The sequence below is a fragment of the Colobus angolensis genome, unplaced genomic scaffold (genome assembly GCF_000951035.1).
Source record: "Colobus angolensis palliatus isolate OR3802 unplaced genomic scaffold, Cang.pa_1.0 Scaffold196, whole genome shotgun sequence".
NCBI classification, from domain to species: domain Eukaryota; kingdom Metazoa; phylum Chordata; class Mammalia; order Primates; family Cercopithecidae; genus Colobus; species Colobus angolensis.
In genome coordinates, this window is record NW_012115110.1 from 7026998 (window position 1) to 7045530 (window position 18533).

Consider the following 18533-nt stretch of genomic DNA (forward strand, 5'->3'; position numbering starts at 1 on the left):
AGCGCCCCACCCGCGCCTGACCTCCCCGAGCCCCGCCCCTTCCCGGTACGGGACCCCCACCTTCGCTCCCGGGCGCCACGCAGCACCCCGGAGTTCCATTCCTGCTTCCCCAGTGCGAGTGCGGCCGAGCGCTGACTTTTGGGGGCTCCCTTCCCGGTCTCACTGGGTCCCTCTGCGGCTCCCCCGCCCGCTGTCCCGCCTCAGACGTGGCTGCACCCCGGAGCGGGGCGCCGGCCGAGACCTGAGACGTGGCGATGCCGCTCTGCCGGCCTCGGCTCCAGGTACGTGCTCTTCCCTCGGCTGAATCTGGCCCTGGGGTTGGGGGGCAGGGGCCGTCTGGTCCTCCGGAACTCGAACTTTGTGATTTTGTTCTTTCTGTGTGACACCCTCATCCGTTCTGAGAGGGAAACTCCTTAAAGAAGGCGAGAGAGTCCGTCGTTGCGGGTTCTTGGAGGAGCCTTTTGGGGGTGAGCCTCCCGGCTAGTTTGGGTCGATTTCAGCGGGATGAAGTCCAGGAAATGAACAAATCTGACGAATCAGGGAGGCAGGTGAAGGGGTCCCCAGGTAGCCACGCTGAGCGTTAAGAGAGAAGTCCCGTATGGTCAAAGTCATTCGTCCAATTCTGAGCCAAATATTTCTTGGTGCACTTTTGCAGGATCTTTGGGCCTTGCCAAGTACTCAGGTGAAAAGTTTATAGTTGGAAAGCAAGTGAAGTACCTTTGAAGACGTGTATAATTGGATACTTTGTTGCAGGTTTTCAGCTTCTGAAGCAGGCGGTGGGGGAGAGAGGGAAGGGGGCAGCCTCGCGAAAAGAGCAAATGGTCAAGTTCCAGGAGTATAAGGTATAAAACTTGGGTGCGGAGTCCTGACTGGCCTTGAGTGGCCCTTTGCCGCTGGATGGGGGTGCGGGACAGCATCTCTGGGCCCTTTTTTCTCCATCTGCACCTCAGAGGGAGGCTTGAAGGTCCCTGCATGAGGAAACTCGTGAATTGCCCTCTCCTAACCGCAGTGAGGTAGGGACCCGGTAAGGACCCGTGTTCACACCAGCGCCCTTCCAGCCAGTGGTGGGTTATGGATGGGCCTCGCTGGTCCTGGGCATGGTCCGGCGCGTCCATAAGGGTTCCACTGAGCTCATCAATAAAACAAAGAAGCTATTGCAGGCTGTAGGGTGTCATAGCTCGCACAGTAGCCATGCAGACCTGAGAGGACAATGGAAATACAAACTGCCATCGATGTGTCTTTATTTTCTAGAACTTTATTTTTTTAATAGAAGAATTAAGTGAAAGCAGTTCCGAAGGTTTCTATGAAAGTGCAGACCATCCCCAAATGCTCAGTTTCTGGCACGTGTGATCTGGCTGTCTTGGGTACTCAGCACTTACTGGGATTTCCTTTAAGGCCTCTGGGAGGAAGTGTCAGTAGCCGGCAGGCCTCCTTGGCAAGCATTTCGCCCTGGGTTGTGGCGGGGCTCCTGGCCTGCTGTGTGGCAGCTGCAGGCTCCTGGGGACCTGAACGAAAAGCTTAACTGTTCTCCCTTCCCTTGCTTGGCACTTAGGACACTAGTTCCATTCCAGACATTCCGATTCTCTTGCCTACGTGGCACAGAGGCCTAGGAGCCTCCCTGGGAGGAAGAGGCAGGCCAAGGTCTTGCCTGGCTGCTTCTAGCGGGGAAGATGTAGAGAGGAAGCTGCCTTCTGCTTGGAATCTGCAGCCTTCGCATGGACCTGTGGAGCCTATGTGGCCAGGGTGAAGGAGACAGAAATTAGAACCCAATGTATTCAGCTAATCCTCTTCTTGCCTGTGAACATTGCAGTTAATACTTTAAAAGAAAAAAAAAAAAAGAAAAAAATTCTTGGGATATAGAGAATTCCCTAAGCAGTGGGAAGAAGATCGCTTTCTACACCATAACCCAATAGGTCTGATAACATAACACTTAACTGGATAAATTATGTAATTTTGTATGTATGTAGGGGAAGAGTTGAATTCAGTTTTGCTGTTTACAGGCTGCACCAATGCACTGTTAAAAGATGTATATTTTAGTGATAATTACAAAATAATTGCTAATAAGCAGGTAAATAAACCAAATTATAATTTAGAGTGCATCCTTTGTTTAAAGTGAAATGGATCTAAATTGAGGATATAATTTTGAGTTTTAACCTGGGGAAAGTTCTTTTTATTTATTTATTTTTTTGAGACGGAGTCTTGCTCTGTCACCCAGACTGGAGTGCAGTGGCGTGATCTCGGCTCACTGCAAGCTCCACCTCCCAGGTTCACGCCATTCTCCTGCCTCAGCCTCCTGAATAGCTGGGACTACAGGCGCTCGCCACCGTACCCAGCTATTTTTTTTTTTTTTTTTTTGTATTTTTAGTAGAGACAGGGTTTCACCATGTTGGCCAGGATGGTCTGGATCTCCTGACCTCGTGACCTGCCCGCCTCAGCCTCCTAAAGTGCTGGGATTACAGGCATGAGCCACCGCGCCCAGCCAACATAGGGAAAGTTCTTTACCTTTTCTGAGCTACAGTCTCTTCACCAGGAGCTTAGACACACCAGCCTGGCAGGGGTATGTCAGTTGTCTGCTTGAAAGGAGAAAGACAGTAATCTGTGTAAAATACTCACCCAGCCCCCAATGTATCAGCAGGCTTTCCATAAACAAAGTCATTTTGAAGTATATACAGGTATTTCTTTTTTCTAACAAAATTTTTCTTTTTTTTTTTTCTTTGTAAAGGTCTTGCTTGCTAGAAACCTATCTGCATTACGCTGCTTCTCATCACATAAAACTAAGGATGATCATTTTTAAACAAACAAACAAAAATATTTAGTTCTCTTCTTTTCAAAATAAAAGATAGCTTTCCCTAAACTGTTTGAGGTGAGCCATGCACACAATGTGAAAGAATGAGGAAACCAACAAAACACTCGGTGAAAATGATGAATTCTGGGGCGCTGATTCATGTGACTTGAAAAACGCCATCCATTTCCTGATTCACCTCACTTCTGTTCGGAACTATGAAAGATCACTTATGTTTCTGTACTAATTGACCAATTTTGTCTTGTCTTTACTTCCCTCCCTAGTGCTTGAATTTCAGCCACATCCCTAAGCTGCCATCTCAGACCAGAGGAACAGGGAGGGGGGCTTTCTGGAAAGAACATCACCTGGAAGAAATCAGGACATGGCTGTGGGCCATGAGTGACCTTCAAGGAAAGCCAGCTATCTGTGGTATTTAAGATGTGGTAAGATTGTATTAAAATTATAGAAAAAACCTCAATCCAGAAATCGTGACCTCTCGACATTTACATCTTAACTGGATTTTCCTGCCAATGAGACACATTACAATCATCCTCCATGAGTGTTCTGTTTTTACCCCGTCTTCATTCTTTTAGATCCATGACATTTAAGAACTGAAGAAACGAAAAGATCGTCTGATCAGTCCCATCCGTCTTTTTCCTAATGCTAAACATTGGTACAAAGATGTGAAGTTTGATGTCTCACTAAGACTGCCTAGTGCTGCTTTATTGCTCACCTACTTCAAAGTATTGGGAAAACATGATTATGGGTACAGGTGAGGCTGGGTTGCACCCAAACAGGTTTCTTTTGTCAGATTCTTTTGATGGATTAGGAATCTACAAGTGCGGAGATTTTAGGGAAATAGCCCCTACACTTGGGTTTTCTTTACGTCTTTAGGGTTCTCTTACCCTAAGAAACATGCATTCCTCTTTAGTGTAGCAGCCCACTCTATTGGCAAAGTTAAGCAGACTAGTTTTATTTAAAAAGAGCCACCCAGAACCTTAGACAGATAGAAAATACTTGAGGCGCAGATGAGAGTGAGCACAAATGTGCATAGCACGTGCAGTTTCCTGGCCCTTAAACTGAAGGGCCACATCAGTCTGCTCCTCCAGGCACAGCCTGGGACCCCATAATGTGCCCCGCTCTGCAGTCTGAGCTTCCACTCAAGTCCACCAGGGCCTGCCTCACACAACCCATGTCTGGTCAGAGGGTTGCTCTTTGCCACTGCCATATGTTCCCAGAGGTTGGCACAGTATGACCTGGACCTCACCTAACCCAGGCAAACTCGGCTCATCTTTGAGCTCCGTGGAACCCATTTCTCAAGGAAGAACCACATTTCCGCACCTCACAGCCACGTTCAAGGAAGCAGCCTGGGTAAAGCAATGACTCAAGGATACAACAAGCAGACCACACAATTAACAAGATGTGCTGACTCGCAGGAGCAGCTGGGGGAGGGTAGGTGTCATTTTCCCTGTTTATTTTTTTCTTAAGAAGAGTTTACTGAGTCTTCTTTCAGTACGGGCCTTTTAATAAGATATTGTGCTTTACTTCAGCTACGTGTGCAGAAAATTAAAGGATTCTAGAAGTCTGAAAATGTTTTGCCCTGTCCTTTTGGTTAAATTTCTGGATATATTGTCTAGCAACTCAATTTGCTTAAATAAAATTGGTGTGTCGAAAAAGCCCAAGTCATCTTTTATAAGTATGGTCTTGGGAGAAGAAAAAGAAAATGCTAAGTTTGAAAGATTTTTGGAATATCTGAAGAAAATACAGATAGCTTGTGGCATGGAGATAAAGCCTCTGGATAGTTTCCAGGCTGTTATTTTCTGACATTGAGTCTTGTATATATCTTGAATGTCTATAAGCAAAGAATGGCTATACTTTTTTTTAAAAACAGATATGTTTTATACTTATTAATCAATGTCCTCTCTGTTCCTCCGTGCCTTTGAAAATAGAGCTTTGGGGAAAAATAAGTACCTTTGGAAATATGTTTTCAAAAATAAAATTCATCCTGCTTAGATTTAGAAGCACAGATTACTCTACCTTAGTTTATTTCATTATTTACCAGAGAGATTAACTCAAAATAACCTTGAGTTAATGAAAAGACGATTTATTAAGTGAAATTAAACCCAAAAGTACAATATCTCCTAAAGCAAATCCGTAGAAAGAAGAGCCATCAAGGATCCAGTGGGCCCTCCATCAAGTGCTGTTTCAGACCCTCCTTTCCATTCCATTCTCGTTGCCATAATTCACAGTGTCAGTGTCTCTCACCCAAAATACCAACACCTCCTCTTACTGTCTTCCTGACTTCAGTTCCTGTGATCATTCCCCAATCAGCAGCATCACACCCACCCCTCACACACACGTTGTCATCATCATTACCCTTAATAACACAGACCTGATTTTATTTGAATTGGAAACCACTTGGCTTTAAAAAAAAAATCTCCCTTGCAGCTAGGTGAGGCCATAGAACTCAGCCGTAACCCATAAGATGTAAGTGGAGAAGAATTCTAAGACAGGCTTTGTAAAAGGGGGCAGGCAACTAAATGGGCATGGTCTTTCCTGTCCTTCTCTCCTAGTTCTAGATTCCCACCTGGAAGTTGATTGTGATGGTGGAAATACCAGGCACTTGTCGGGTGTGATGGCTCATGCCTGTAATCCCAGCACTTTGGGAGGTCAAGGTGGGTAGATCACCTGAGGTCGGGAGTTTGGGATCAGCCTGACCAACATGGTGAAACCCCATCTCTACTAAAAATACAAAAATTAGCCAGGCATGGTGACATGCACCTGTAGTCCTAGCTACTCCGGAGGCTGAGGCAGGAGAATCTCTTGAACCGGTGAGGAGGAGGTTGCAATGAGCCAAGATCATGCCACTGCACTCCAGCCTGGGTGACAGAGTGAGACGCCATCCCAAAATAAACAACAGACAAAAAATGAAATGCCAGGCACTAGTTTAGACTCTTGAGGATATAAGTTATGAGCCAAGGATAATGGTGTAAAAAGTAGCCTAAATCCCTTGTGACTCCATGGAGCCCCTGCCTCAGCCCTGAATTACCTAACCCCAGACTTCATGACCTGAGAAAGAAAGAACTTTCTGTTTTGCTTTAGCCATCATTGTTTCTGTTCTGTTTTTAGCAGGAGAATGTGATTCCTTACTGATGGAGGGGATTCAGTTCCTCCAGGTCTGGCAGCCCTGCAGCTTCATCCCTCAACATTGCAGCCTATGCAGCCAGTGCCCCTCCCCCTTTCTCCCACCCGGCTTTCCCACCTGCAACCAAGCTTGTTGCACACCATGTGCCAGACACACAGCTGCACATTCAAAATAGAATGAAAAGACATATAGAGGCGATCCCTGCCCTTTCAGAAGTTACAGCTTACCGAGTTACAGCTTACTGCGTTATGGAACCCACAAGTATGTAATTCTAAACCCTGATACATGCTATGAAGGACAAATATATGGGTGTCTGGTTTAGTCTGGGGAATGGGAGAGGCATCACTGAAAAAGTAGCATTTGAGATGAGATTTGAAGGATGAGTAGAGACCAGCAAGAAAGTGGGAAAGATAAAGGATGAGAGTAAGACTCCAGAAAAGGGTGGAAATGGTGATTAACTTTGGAATTTAATTCAAACACATTTGTTAAAGTATCAAGGATAGTAATAGTAATTGCAAATGAATAGCAATAGATACTGTCGTAGTCCATTTCAGGCTGCTATAACAAAAAGCCTTAATTCTCAGTAACATCTAAACAATAGAAATTTATTTATCACAGTTCTGGAGGCTGGAAAGTTCACGATCAAGGCACCAGCAGGTGCAGGCACAGTCTCCGCTTCCAAGATGGTGCCTTGTGTCTGCATCCTCTGGAGAAGAGGAACACTGTGTCCACACATGGCTGAAGAGCTAGATGGAGAAAAGGGCCCAGCTAATTCCCTCCAGCCCTTTTACAAGCCGCTAATCCCACTTACGAGATCACAGCCCTTACAGCCTAATCACCTCCAAAAGGCCCCACCTCTTAATACTGTTGGATTGAGAATTAACTTTCAGCATGAATTTTTGGATACAGTCAAACCATAGCATTCTTCCCCTGCCCCCTCAAAATTCATGTCCTCATATACAAAATTCATCCCAAAATCGATAACTTATCGCCAAAATTCTTAACGTGTTCCAGCATTAACTTTAAAGTCTAAGTCCAAGGTCTCATTTAAACATGATCTATATCAGATACAGCTGAGACCGCAGGTACAATTCATCCTAAGGCAAACTCCTCCAGCTCCGAGCCTATGAAATCAAACAAGCGATGTGCTTCCAAAATACGACGGTGGTACAGGCATAGGATATACTTTCCCATTCAGGAAGGGAGAAATGGGCGAGAAGAAAGCGTCACAGGCCCCATGGAAGTCCAAAACTCAACAAGGCAAACTGTTAAATCTTGAGGTTTGAGAATGGTCTTCTTTGAGTCCATGTTCATCCTTCCGTACACACTGGGGCAAGGGTTGGACATCCAAGGGTCCAACCAGCCCTACCCCCATGGCTTTGCTGGGCATAGCCCATGCTGTAGCTCTCACAAGTTAGAGTCTAGTGCCTGTGGCTCTCTTAGGCTGGCATTGCATGCTGGTGGCTCTACCAGTTTGGGATCTCGGGGGCAACCCTGACTCCACAGCTCTGCTGGTCATTACCCTAGTAGGCACCCTCTGTACCTATCTCACCTTTGGGACAGTTCTCTGTCTGGGCTCTGAGCTCTCCAAGACATCTTTTGAAATCTATGTGGAGATAGCCGTGCCTCCACAGCTCATACACTCTATATAAATGCAGAGTTGGCACTTCAAGAATGTCATCAAGGCTTATTACTTGTACCTTTCAGAAGGGTGTCCCAAGCCACATCTGAGCCCACTTGAGCCCCAGCTGGAGCAGCTAAAAAGCACTGTGTTAGAATGCGGGGAACAAATATCTGAGGAGGCCCCAGGCAGTGAGCCCTGAGGGCCACAGGTGCCCTGGGCCCCTCCCTCAAAACCTTTCTGACTTGAAGGCCCTGGTACTCTGGGATCATGATGGGAGCAGCAGCCTCAAAGATTGAAATGCCTTTGGAATCATTCTTCTATTGTCTGGATAAATAGCGTCTGGCTTCCCTATAGCCACACTAATATCATATCAAAAGTTACGTTTGCTTAGCCATGCCCTTGGTATTCTCTGAATATTCATTTGCAATTACTATTCAAAGGGCTGAACATGCCCTTTGAACCTTTACAACCTGGAAAGACTGAAAATTTTCCATATCTTTAAGTTCTACTTCCCTTTTTATTGTAAATTCATTTTTAATTCATTTCTCTTCTCTTGCATTTTATGATGAACAGTCAAGAAAAGCCATGTAGTACCTTGAACACTTTGCTTAGAGATTTCTTTCACCAAATATCCTAGTATATCACTCTTAAATTCCGCCCTCCACAGAGCACTAGAATGCAGACTAGAATTCAGCCAAGTTCTTTACCACTTTATAAGAAAGATAGCCTTTCCTCCAGTTTCCAGAACATTTTCATCTGACACCTCATCAAAATGACCTTTAGCATCCATATTTCTACCAACATTTTGATTACAATCTTTTACATAATCTCCAAGAAGACTGAGGCTCTGTCTATAACTCTTCTTATGAGCCTTTACCTTTGACAGTCCATTTATGGCAATCTAGGCTTTTTCTAGCCTACTTTGCCAAACTCAGCCTCTATCCATTACCGAGTTTCAAAGTTGCTCCCACATTTTCAGGTATTCACTACAGCAGCACCCCACTACTCATTACCAATTTCTGTTTTAGTTCATTGCAGGTTGCTATAACAAAAACCTTAAGCTGGTTACTTTATAAACAATAGAAATATATTTCTCATGGTTCTGAAGACTGAGAAGTCCAAGATCAAATCACCAGTAGGTTCAGTATCTGGTCATTGCTTCCAAGGCAAAATTCTTATTTTATTATCAGCATTCCAGTGAATAGAAGAATCATAGGCCAAATACTAACAAATTCAAGGATGTTTTATCAGTAGAAAATATGCTAATATAAATCACCTCGTCAACAAATTTAAAAAAAACCATATGATTATTTCAATAGCTGCAGAATATGTTTTGATAAAATTAAACATGTGTTTGTCATTCAAAAAAAAAAAACCTCTTAGCTAACTAGTAATAGAAGGTAATTTACCTAAATTGACAGACTATCTACCAAAAAAACAACAACAACAAAAAACTTGTTATTTAGTGGCGAAAAGTCTTAGGCATTCAATTGAAAGAGAAGATCAAGACAACCTGTACTTTCAATCACTGTTGTTGAAGAGAAATATCTGTAAGGACAAATCAAATCTCCTTATGGATAGTTCTCTTCAACATCTAAACAGTGATTGAAAAGGGAAAAATTAACTTTTAATTTCAGTTAATAAAATTGTATCTAATAAAAACACTTAGGAACATCTGCATATCAACAATTAGAATAAAGAGAAAGTTCTATTAAGTTCTGAAAAACTTTTGTGAAGAAATTATAAAGCTAAATTTAAATCCTAAAGAAGACCAAAATAAATGTATGCTATTCCACATTGATGTATTGGAAGATTCAGTATATAATACCTTAAACATAAAATATTTATACAGAAATATCCATGCTACCCAAATTTATCCTTCAATACAATGTACATCTCATCAAAATCTCAAATGGCTTTTTATGAAACCTAACATCCTAAAGTTTACAAGCAAAGCAAACACAAATTTCCGTGAGTGATTAAGGAATGTCTGTAGATTAGGAACAAGGTTGATAAGCATCATATCAATATTGTTCATAGGGCTATAGAAATTAAGACATAGACATACTGACCCAGGGACAGACATAGAGAACAATAAACAAAGCCTATAAACAGACCCACATAGACCCCCTCTTGAGTGACATATGACAAAAGAGGTATGGTGGCTCAATGGGGAAAAAAGGTACTCAATAGATAGGCCTAAGACAATTAACTACTCCTATGTAAAAACAGTGAATTAGTACCCCCCCCTTAAGCTATTTATAGAACAATTTTGAATTAGTTTAAAGCAAAGTAAGAAACAAAACATTACTTAGGAAAACCTACAAGATGCTATCTGTATGACCGCTGGATGGGGAAGCAGTTCTTCAAACAAGATATAAAGACTAGCCATATAGAAAAAAAAATCAATACAGTAAACAACATTAAAGTTTAGAACTTCCATATGATGATATACAACTTAAAAACAAGCCATAGCCTAGGGGAATTTTCAGTGCATACAAATGACAAAAGATGGTAGGCAAAATATATTTTCAAAGTCCTACCAATCCATTGGAAAAGGACAAAGCAAAAACTGTACAAATGAAACAAGAAGCTCAATGGCCAACAAGTATAACAACACAAGCTCCCCAGTAATCATGGAAAGTCAGTTAAAACCAGGATGCATCATTTCATACCAATCAGAGTAGCAATAATGAAAAAAATCTGACAATACCAGCTGTTATCAGATGTTGGCAAGGGAACCTTTAGAGGTGTAAGTTGGTACAATCACTTGGGAAGGCATTGTGGCCACTCTTGCAATGTCTAAAATGTACATTCCATGCAGTGCAGTTGACAAGGTTGCAGAAGGGACATGTAGTATACTGCCAGTTTATATAAAGTATGTAAACCAAAAATCAGATCTATATTTTATGGCTACATGCACAGTAGTAAAATAGCACAGAAATGATAAATAATAAATTCAGTAATATGGCAAGGGAGGGAACAGGGAGATTGTGCAAAGATCATCAAAGGCCACCAACTTTATTTTTGATTCTGTTTTCCACTAAAATGAAAAAAAAAATGCAGCAAATAATGAAAAATGTTAAGATCAGACAGAGATGCTTTGGTGGGTGTTCATTAGATTATTATCCTTTTCTGTATGCTCAGAAGATTTCATAATTCAATAGAGAGGGTTAATAGGAAGGAAGAAAGTGCAGACAGGAGGTGGAAACTCATTGGAGCAGTTTTGTCCTGAAGAGAAACAAATAAACTGGTAGCAGGTGGACCTGTGCACAGAGGGTTATATTCCACAGTGGGTCATTGGAAGCATGTTTATATGTTGGTTGAGATAACTCCATGTACAGTGAGAAAGTGTCTACATAATAGAGAAATAAGATAACTCCAGGAACGAAGGCTTTGGAAAGGTAAGAGTTCATAGGAGTTTGTTTGGAGACAGTAGAGCCCCCGCCTTGAATGGTCATTGGAGTAGGAACCAGGGAGACCAGGTAGAGGCAGAAATGGATTCTTCAGTGGTGCAGATTGTTTGAGGGCTTGCTGCCCTGGGGGCTTATGTTTTACTAATGAAGTATGAGGCTAGATTTGGGTGGGGAGTAGGGAAGAGACATGAATGTTAGAAAAGAGAAGAGAAATTATGAAATCAATGTCTTGGAAATCAGGCAAACAAACTTACTGGGAACGTGTACTGGAATGTCCATGCGGTGTTGGATGACCAGTCAAGGCTCATGGTAATCACCCTAAAGTGAACCCTATGAGCATATTTGTGGGATTTTCTCAAGGAACATTCAGTAGCTCAGACACCGGTGTGGATAACATGGATGATTGATTCCAACCAGGAGGTGGTTTCTCCACACAAACTGGAGAGAGGAACAGAAAAGTCGAGGATGTCTGCAGGGAGGCGACTTTAAGGATGGTCACACAATGTAAGCTAACAAGGAGGACACAGGGAGAAAAAGGATCATGGTTTCAACAGACTGGAGGACTAGATGAGGTCCAGAATCCGAATGTTTACTTGTGGTCCAAGATGTGTTCATGATAATAGGGGCTGCAGTGGAATTACTGTTGTTAGAGGAGAGGACAGATGGCCAGCATCCTAGAGGTGTGATCAGTATGGATGTTTAAGTCAGCAAAACGAAACTTCAGTGAACGAAGCAATGTGACACAGGATGTTCAACAGACAACAGCCACAAGCAAAATCATTTTATAGATGTTGAAAATGGGGTCCAGAGAATGAATCTCTACAAAGTAAATCCCAAACTAATAACCGAAAGAGCCCGTGAGTATTTGACTCCAAGCTCCCTTCTCTTTCCAGTACCAAACTGCTTATACAAGTTTCAACACAGTAAACTGTAACAGTTATACAATGGAATTTTATCTGAATCTCCAATAACTCCCCTCAAAGGAGCTGAGGATGACCCTTAACCAGTATGACTAATCAGAAATATCTGGGGAATGTTTTCAACATACACAAGCCAAGGCTGACGCTATACGTAGTGAATCAGAGTCTCCAAGGGGTAGGGCCCAGGCCTGTGGTTTCAGAAACGGTTCCCAGGTACATCTGATGCACAGCCTGTTCAAGAACCAGTGGACTTCAGATTATTTTCAGTACCAAACCTCACCTGTTTTTAAAGCACAGATCATTCCGAGAGTCCTGAGAAACAACTGGACCAAGAGAACCAAGACTTTAGTGCCCAGTTTTGTTTATCTGGCCATCTCTAAGGTTCTAGAATTATTGTTTTGCATGCACTATATATAGCAACTCATTCCATCCTGGACTGTATTGAGAAACATGTTTTCTATTCCATATCTTATGTAATCACAAAAGAGTCTTAGTGTTTGCTTATTGTGCTCAAAGATTCCCTTTTATCAATTTATTGATGAAATATCCACTTTTACCCATTTATTTCTATAAAGTGTTTTGCTTATCAGTAATGTCCTCTGCGAAATTCTCATTGCCAGATGTATTACTTTAGGGACTATGTAAATTATGGTGGTCTCTCTCTCACTCACACACACACCTTTTCTCTTCTGCTAGGATCAGCTTTCACAGCTGTGTGCATGGGGGAAGGGGCCTCTCTGGGATATGAACTGAGGAAGGATGCCCCATTGACCTTTGTTTCCTCTGTCCTACCCCAACTTCCCAGCTCAATCAGCACAGACATGATTATGTAATCATGCCAATATAAGAGCTACAATTATGTTTACTTCACCCTTCCCCTACCTCTAGGAGATAATATCATTTCAGCTCACCCAGGGAAATATATCAGAATTTTGGCCAACTGCAGAAATGGCCTACATAAATACACTGCTCCCAGAAAATTCTGCCACACCTTCCAGCCTCCGCCAACTCAAACACCGAGTGAGCCGGATTGCCTTCTATTTCATCCCCTGGAGCGTCATGGGGTGGAGTGTGTGGCCATAATGTCAGATTCATCCCTATGCGTGACAGCATCAATGAAGTTATAAATATCTAAGGCTTGTGGCATTCCCTAGCGAAGTGTCTCACAATATGCCTTTCATATATCAATAATTAACAGGTTTTGGGGATTTCCTGCTTGCTCGGCTCTAGTCTAAGAGGTTTAAAATATTAACTTATTGAACTCTCAAATTAACTGTGCTGGGGAATGTTATTACCCCCACTTTATGGATAAGAACACTGAGGCACAGAGGGGTTGAGTAACCTCCCCCACGATGAAACAGCTAGGAGGCATAATTGGGAGTCAGACGGTGGCATTGCTGACTTCAGAGACTTGCTCTTCCCCAACACCTCCATGGTGCACGAGAGCCAGGGTTGGCAAACTTTTCCCGTAAAAGGTCAGAGAGCAAATTTGTTAGGCTTTGTGAGCCATACAGTTTCTGCTGCAACTCTAGACAATATGTCAGTGAATTGTGTTCCAATAACAATTTATTTACAAAAACAGACCAGATTTAGCCTCCACGTCATAGTTTGCTGATCCCTGCTCTAGCCCAGTGGTTCTCAAATTTGAGCATGCTTTAAAATCATCAGAAGGGCTTTCTAAAATCAGACCGGTGCCCAGCAACATCCTGAGTTTCTGATTCAGTGGGCTCTGGATGGGGCCCACACTTTTGTTTTGCATCTTTAGCCATTCCCAAGTGATGCTAATGCTATGGGTCTAGGAACCACCCTTTGAGAACCACTGCCTAAAGGAACTTTAACAAACACAGCCTGCAGGTTATCTTCATGTAAAATCTTACCATTCCTCTAAGTCGTGATGACTTAGAGACTCCTTTGTCTTGCAGTCTCTAGACAAAGACCATGTTTTATCTTCTTGGTATTCACAGTGTCTGAGACGGTGACTTCTGTGTCCTAGGTACTCAAAAATGGTTGCTTGTGGAATGAAACTTAGAGGAATGACTGTAATGCTATGTTAGGTTGTTCTCGTTAATTTTAAAATGTGGGCCAGGCGCGGTGGCTCAAGCCTGTAATCCCAGCACTTTGGGAGGCCGAGACGGGCGAATCACGAGGTCAGGAGATCGAGACCATCCTGGCTAACACAGTGAAACCCCGTCTCTACTAAAAAGAATACAAAAAACTAGCCAGGCGAGGTGGCGGGTGCCTGTAGTCCCAGCTACTTGGGAGGCTGAGGCAGGAGAATGGCGTGAACCCGAGAGGCAGAGCTTGCAGTGAGCCCAGATCGTGCCACTGCACTCCAGCCTGGGCAACAGAGCGAGACTCCGTCTCAAAAAAAAAAAAAAAAAAAAATTTTAAATGTGACAAAAATGCTCAGGATTGGAGTAAATCACTTTAACTCAGAGAATGACATTACCTGAGATAGGCAACTTGTTTCTATGGTACAGGAAGTCATTTTTCCCAGTTCACTCATTTCAAGAAAATATACACCTTAAGATAGTCCTGAGTTTTGCCCACGTCACATTAAATGTAGCCTGCCCCAAGTTATGATCCGACGTAAGAAGCAGCTCTTGCTTGTCAAGATATTGTTCCTTAGGGAGGAAGGACAAAAGAAGTTGTAGGTTATGGGATTTTGCAGAAGGCATTACCAGTCCCGGCAAAACCAGTTCTTAAAAAACGATTGGGATCAGGCTGACTGGACACACCTAGATAGAACTTGAGCAGAGGATACCTGCCAGGACTGATTTCCTTCTTGGGTAAACAGCCAGATGCAAGGCAATGTGCAGGCCATTTAAACTCTCAGTGCTGTGACCAAACCAGAACCTCGTGGTTCACTTTATTTAGAAAAACAGGTGGGAAATTAAAAATCCTCCAAACTATTTTGAATTGGAAAAAGAAAACCTCATTTGGTTTCAAAGCATTTTTTTTTTTTTTTACTTTTTCTAACTCTGAGAAAATGTGAACACTGTAGCAGAGTAAAAAGACTGCTCGCTGCCCTCCACATACACAAATCAGGGCTTTCCTGCGTCCAAATGTTAATTTGAACTGACAAAACACTCTCGGCACTTTAATTTTATTTCATAACAAAAAGGCAAACTTAACTTCTAAGCATTTTTATTCCAAGTTTAATGGCTTACATTCCCAGGGTCAGCAAGCAGATGGAGTTGGAGACGAGAATGTATAATTGCAGATTATGCAACAGCAAAATTAATATTACTTTGTTAATGTCAAGATAGGACTTGAGAGCTAGAAGGGATTTTCAAGATCATTGATCCTAAACCTCATCATACAGATGAAGACACTGAGGCTGAAGTGATTATATGTCCTTCACATAACTAGCTTTGCAGAGCCAGTTGGGGACGGAGCTACATCTGCTGCCTGGTCTCCTGGCAATTAGGCCAGTCCTCCCACTGCAGTACACCACTATCCTCATCAATTCCTTACAAGAAAGAGGCTCTTATTTATCCTTCAGTGCTTTACCTTTCAGTGTAGAAGTGTGTGTGTGTGTGTGTGTGTGTGTGTGTGTGTGTGAAATAAATGAGAAGGAGGAGGAGGAGGAGAAGGAAGAAGGAGAAGGAAAAGCGAAGAGCCAGAACTGTTGGAGTGCAACCATTTGCAAATTTCCCAGGGACCTAGCTCCTTCCATCTGTGACTCTGCCATTCTCAGTGGGCTACCCACATCGTCATGGTCCATGGTTAACCATCACCTTGAAAATTCCAGCCAGGAGGGAGGAGAGAAAGGAGTGGAGTGCATCCTCTTCCCCATACAAATGTGCCCTGGATGGCACACATGCATTTCCTTGGCCAGAACTTACTTGCATGGACAGACCTAGATTGTGGGTCACCATGCGCCCAGCTAAACATAGTATATAGTATTATATCCAAAAGAAACAATGGTCACTGAGGGCTATCTAGAGGTTTCTTAGTTGACTCGCTGGCTATCCAATATCTGTGCTTACCTTTCATCTCACATAAAGAACACACGTATCCTCGACCTAATGGAGGCAATCTGTATATGTCTTATTGCTACTGCTTTCACCTTCAAGTTCATGATCTGTACCTGACACACAGTGTTATCCACTAAGTCCAGGCTTCCTCCTCTCAGTTGAACAACTGTAAACTAAAAGACAAGTTTTCTATGCACCCATTGGATCCAATATAGAATGGTAGAGTAGGAACAGAAACTTCAGTGGCAGACAAATGACAGTGGTGGATCCCTGCTAATGAATGCATGCTTCCCAGGAGCCACTGCTGTGAGACTGAAGTCACTCCATCTGGTATCCCCTGGGAAACTCTCTGGAAGGAGATCACTAGGAGTGTGTGGGAGGGAGTATTAGTCCATTTTCACACTCTATAAAGATACTACCTGAGACTGGGAAATTTATAAACAAAAGAGGTTTAATTGACTCACAGTTCCTCATGGCTGGGGAGGCCTCAGGAAACTTACAATCATGGTGGAAGGCAAAAGCAAAGCAAAACATGTCTTACATGACAGCAGGAGAAAGAGCACATGCAGGGCAAACTGCCAGACACAACCTGATCTCATGAGGACTCCCTCACTATCATCAGAACAGCATGGAGGAAACTGCCCCTATGAGCCAATCAGGTTCCAGCAGGTCCCTCCCTCAACATATGGGGATTACAATTCTAGATGAGATTTGAATGAGCACAGAGAGCCAAGTCATATCAGAGTGCATTGCTCTGGTTCAGCTGGGGCACACACAGCCTTTGCCACTCACCCCCAGCAGGGTGGCCTGAGTCACCAATCAAGCTTGTCTGGTGGCTTCTTTGGCAACACAATTTCCTCAAAAACTTAGCAGGCAACTGTCATTTAAACCTGAAGATTTAGCATCTTTATTTCCTGGGCTCTGTGTACTGCCAAAAGTCCTCTCGAGTTAATGGTGTCTACCTTGGGAGTGTCAGGAACATAGTCCTTGTGGGAAGGAAATTCCTCTATTCTGGTCTCTCACTTTTTGGCAGAAAAGTCCATATGTGAGAAGAGTTAGCAAAATAGGATCACACAGTTCTATCTCCTCCCCTTGCAGTCCATTTGGAGCCACCTCTTATCACTGTTTCAGTTTTGGATAAGGTTTGGCTTTATCAAACTTGCAAAGTCCCAAGAGAACTCATATTCACTTCAAGTTGACTATGTGGGCCATGAGGATGTTCCCGTCATGAGAGGATCTAACTTAGCAGAGCTCTGGTTCTCTTTCACTTTTGCTTGATGTGCAGCCACCTCTAGCCTGAATTTGCCTCTCTCACGAGGACTTCTCTCAAAGTGTCAAGTGTCAACAAGAAAACATCAACATTCCGAATTTTCTGATCATTTCCCCTACTGTTGGTCATGCCATGTGTTCTTCATCCCAAGATGCTGCAGAGACAATGTCATTAGATGCTTTGTCACTGCATAACAAGGGTCACCAGCTTTCTACCCACCAAAATCTGCACTTTTGCTGTCCACTCTCCAGATGCTTTCTCTAAGCCAGTGACATCAGATTGGCCAGCTGGATTCTAACAAATGCCACACACAACATTCTCTTCCAAGTACCAAATTCTGCCATATACATTCAGCTGTGTATGAGAATGATCCAAATTTGCAGTGACCTAAACACAAAATGAGTTTATTGCTTTCTCCCATAAACATCTAACGTGGTAACTGTGCTCCACAAGGTCATGGGGCACTCAGGTTCCTTCTCCTTGTCATTTTACCATGCCTTGGTAATGTTCTGGTTTCGATGGCCCAATATTTCTCACCACTGTATCTGCTTTTCAGCCAATAGGAAGGGAATGAAATGGTTGGTATTATCTTGCCTGCTAAGTAAGGCACAATTTGGCGATTTCACACATCACTCATTCAATCCCATTATTAGGAATTTAATCTCAGGAATAAACTTACTTTTTTAGGATGTCAGAGTCCTCAGACAAGGGTTTTTATTGCTAAAGAAGTAAAGGAAGTTTGTATTGCAGAACATGAACAGTCTCTGCTGCATTATGTACATCTTTTTAATATTCAGCATAAATATCTAGAACACAACCTATAATTAAAGATGTAATTCAGCATGGATATGCTGTTTACCTCTCAATCTCCTTATCTAGAATATTAGCGAACCTATCAACCAGGAATTCTTGGGAAATTTCTTATCCAAACCTTTAGGGCTATCTGATCTTTTGCTGTCATTTGATTTTCCTCTAACTCTTCCAAAATGGGCATCCACACAGAATTATGTCCGACCAGCATTTGATATCCAAAATGATATTAATTTGGTGAGTAAGTCTTTATGTAACTGTTCAAACTCCACATTTTGGATGTATCTGGTTTAACTCACTATTTTAACTTGCCCATCAAGCTTTTATTTTCAATGAACATAATTTTTATTACTAGAATTTACATAATCTTTTGGCTATTGAACTTATTTTCTGTTTTCTGTTGTGTCATTAGTATCTCAAGCATGCTAATTTTTTAGTCATTATCCTATTATTCTTGTATCTGAATCTACTGTTTGTGTTTTCTGCTAATTTTCGCACATGGTAGCCTGTTCTTTTTGTGATTTTTAAATGTAGGTCGTGAGTTTGTTTGCTCTGTGGAGCTTTCTGAAAATCCGGAATGTCCTGG

General features: G+C 42.7%; 1 long non-coding RNA gene across 2 annotated transcripts; it reads left to right on the top strand.

The window, feature by feature from the left end:
* The first annotated feature begins 2 nt into the window (after window positions 1-2).
* LOC105510970 lies at window positions 3-4020 on the top strand. Of its 2 annotated transcripts, XR_001001647.1 has the most exons (3): window positions 3-281; window positions 3067-3225; window positions 3376-4020. It is a non-coding gene; the product is annotated as an uncharacterized LOC105510970 (long non-coding RNA). The 2 variants fall into 2 exon arrangements; XR_001001646.1 differs by lacking the exon at window positions 3376-4020 and having other exon boundaries at window positions 42-281; window positions 3067-3268.
* The last annotated feature ends 14513 nt before the right edge of the window (window positions 4021-18533 follow it).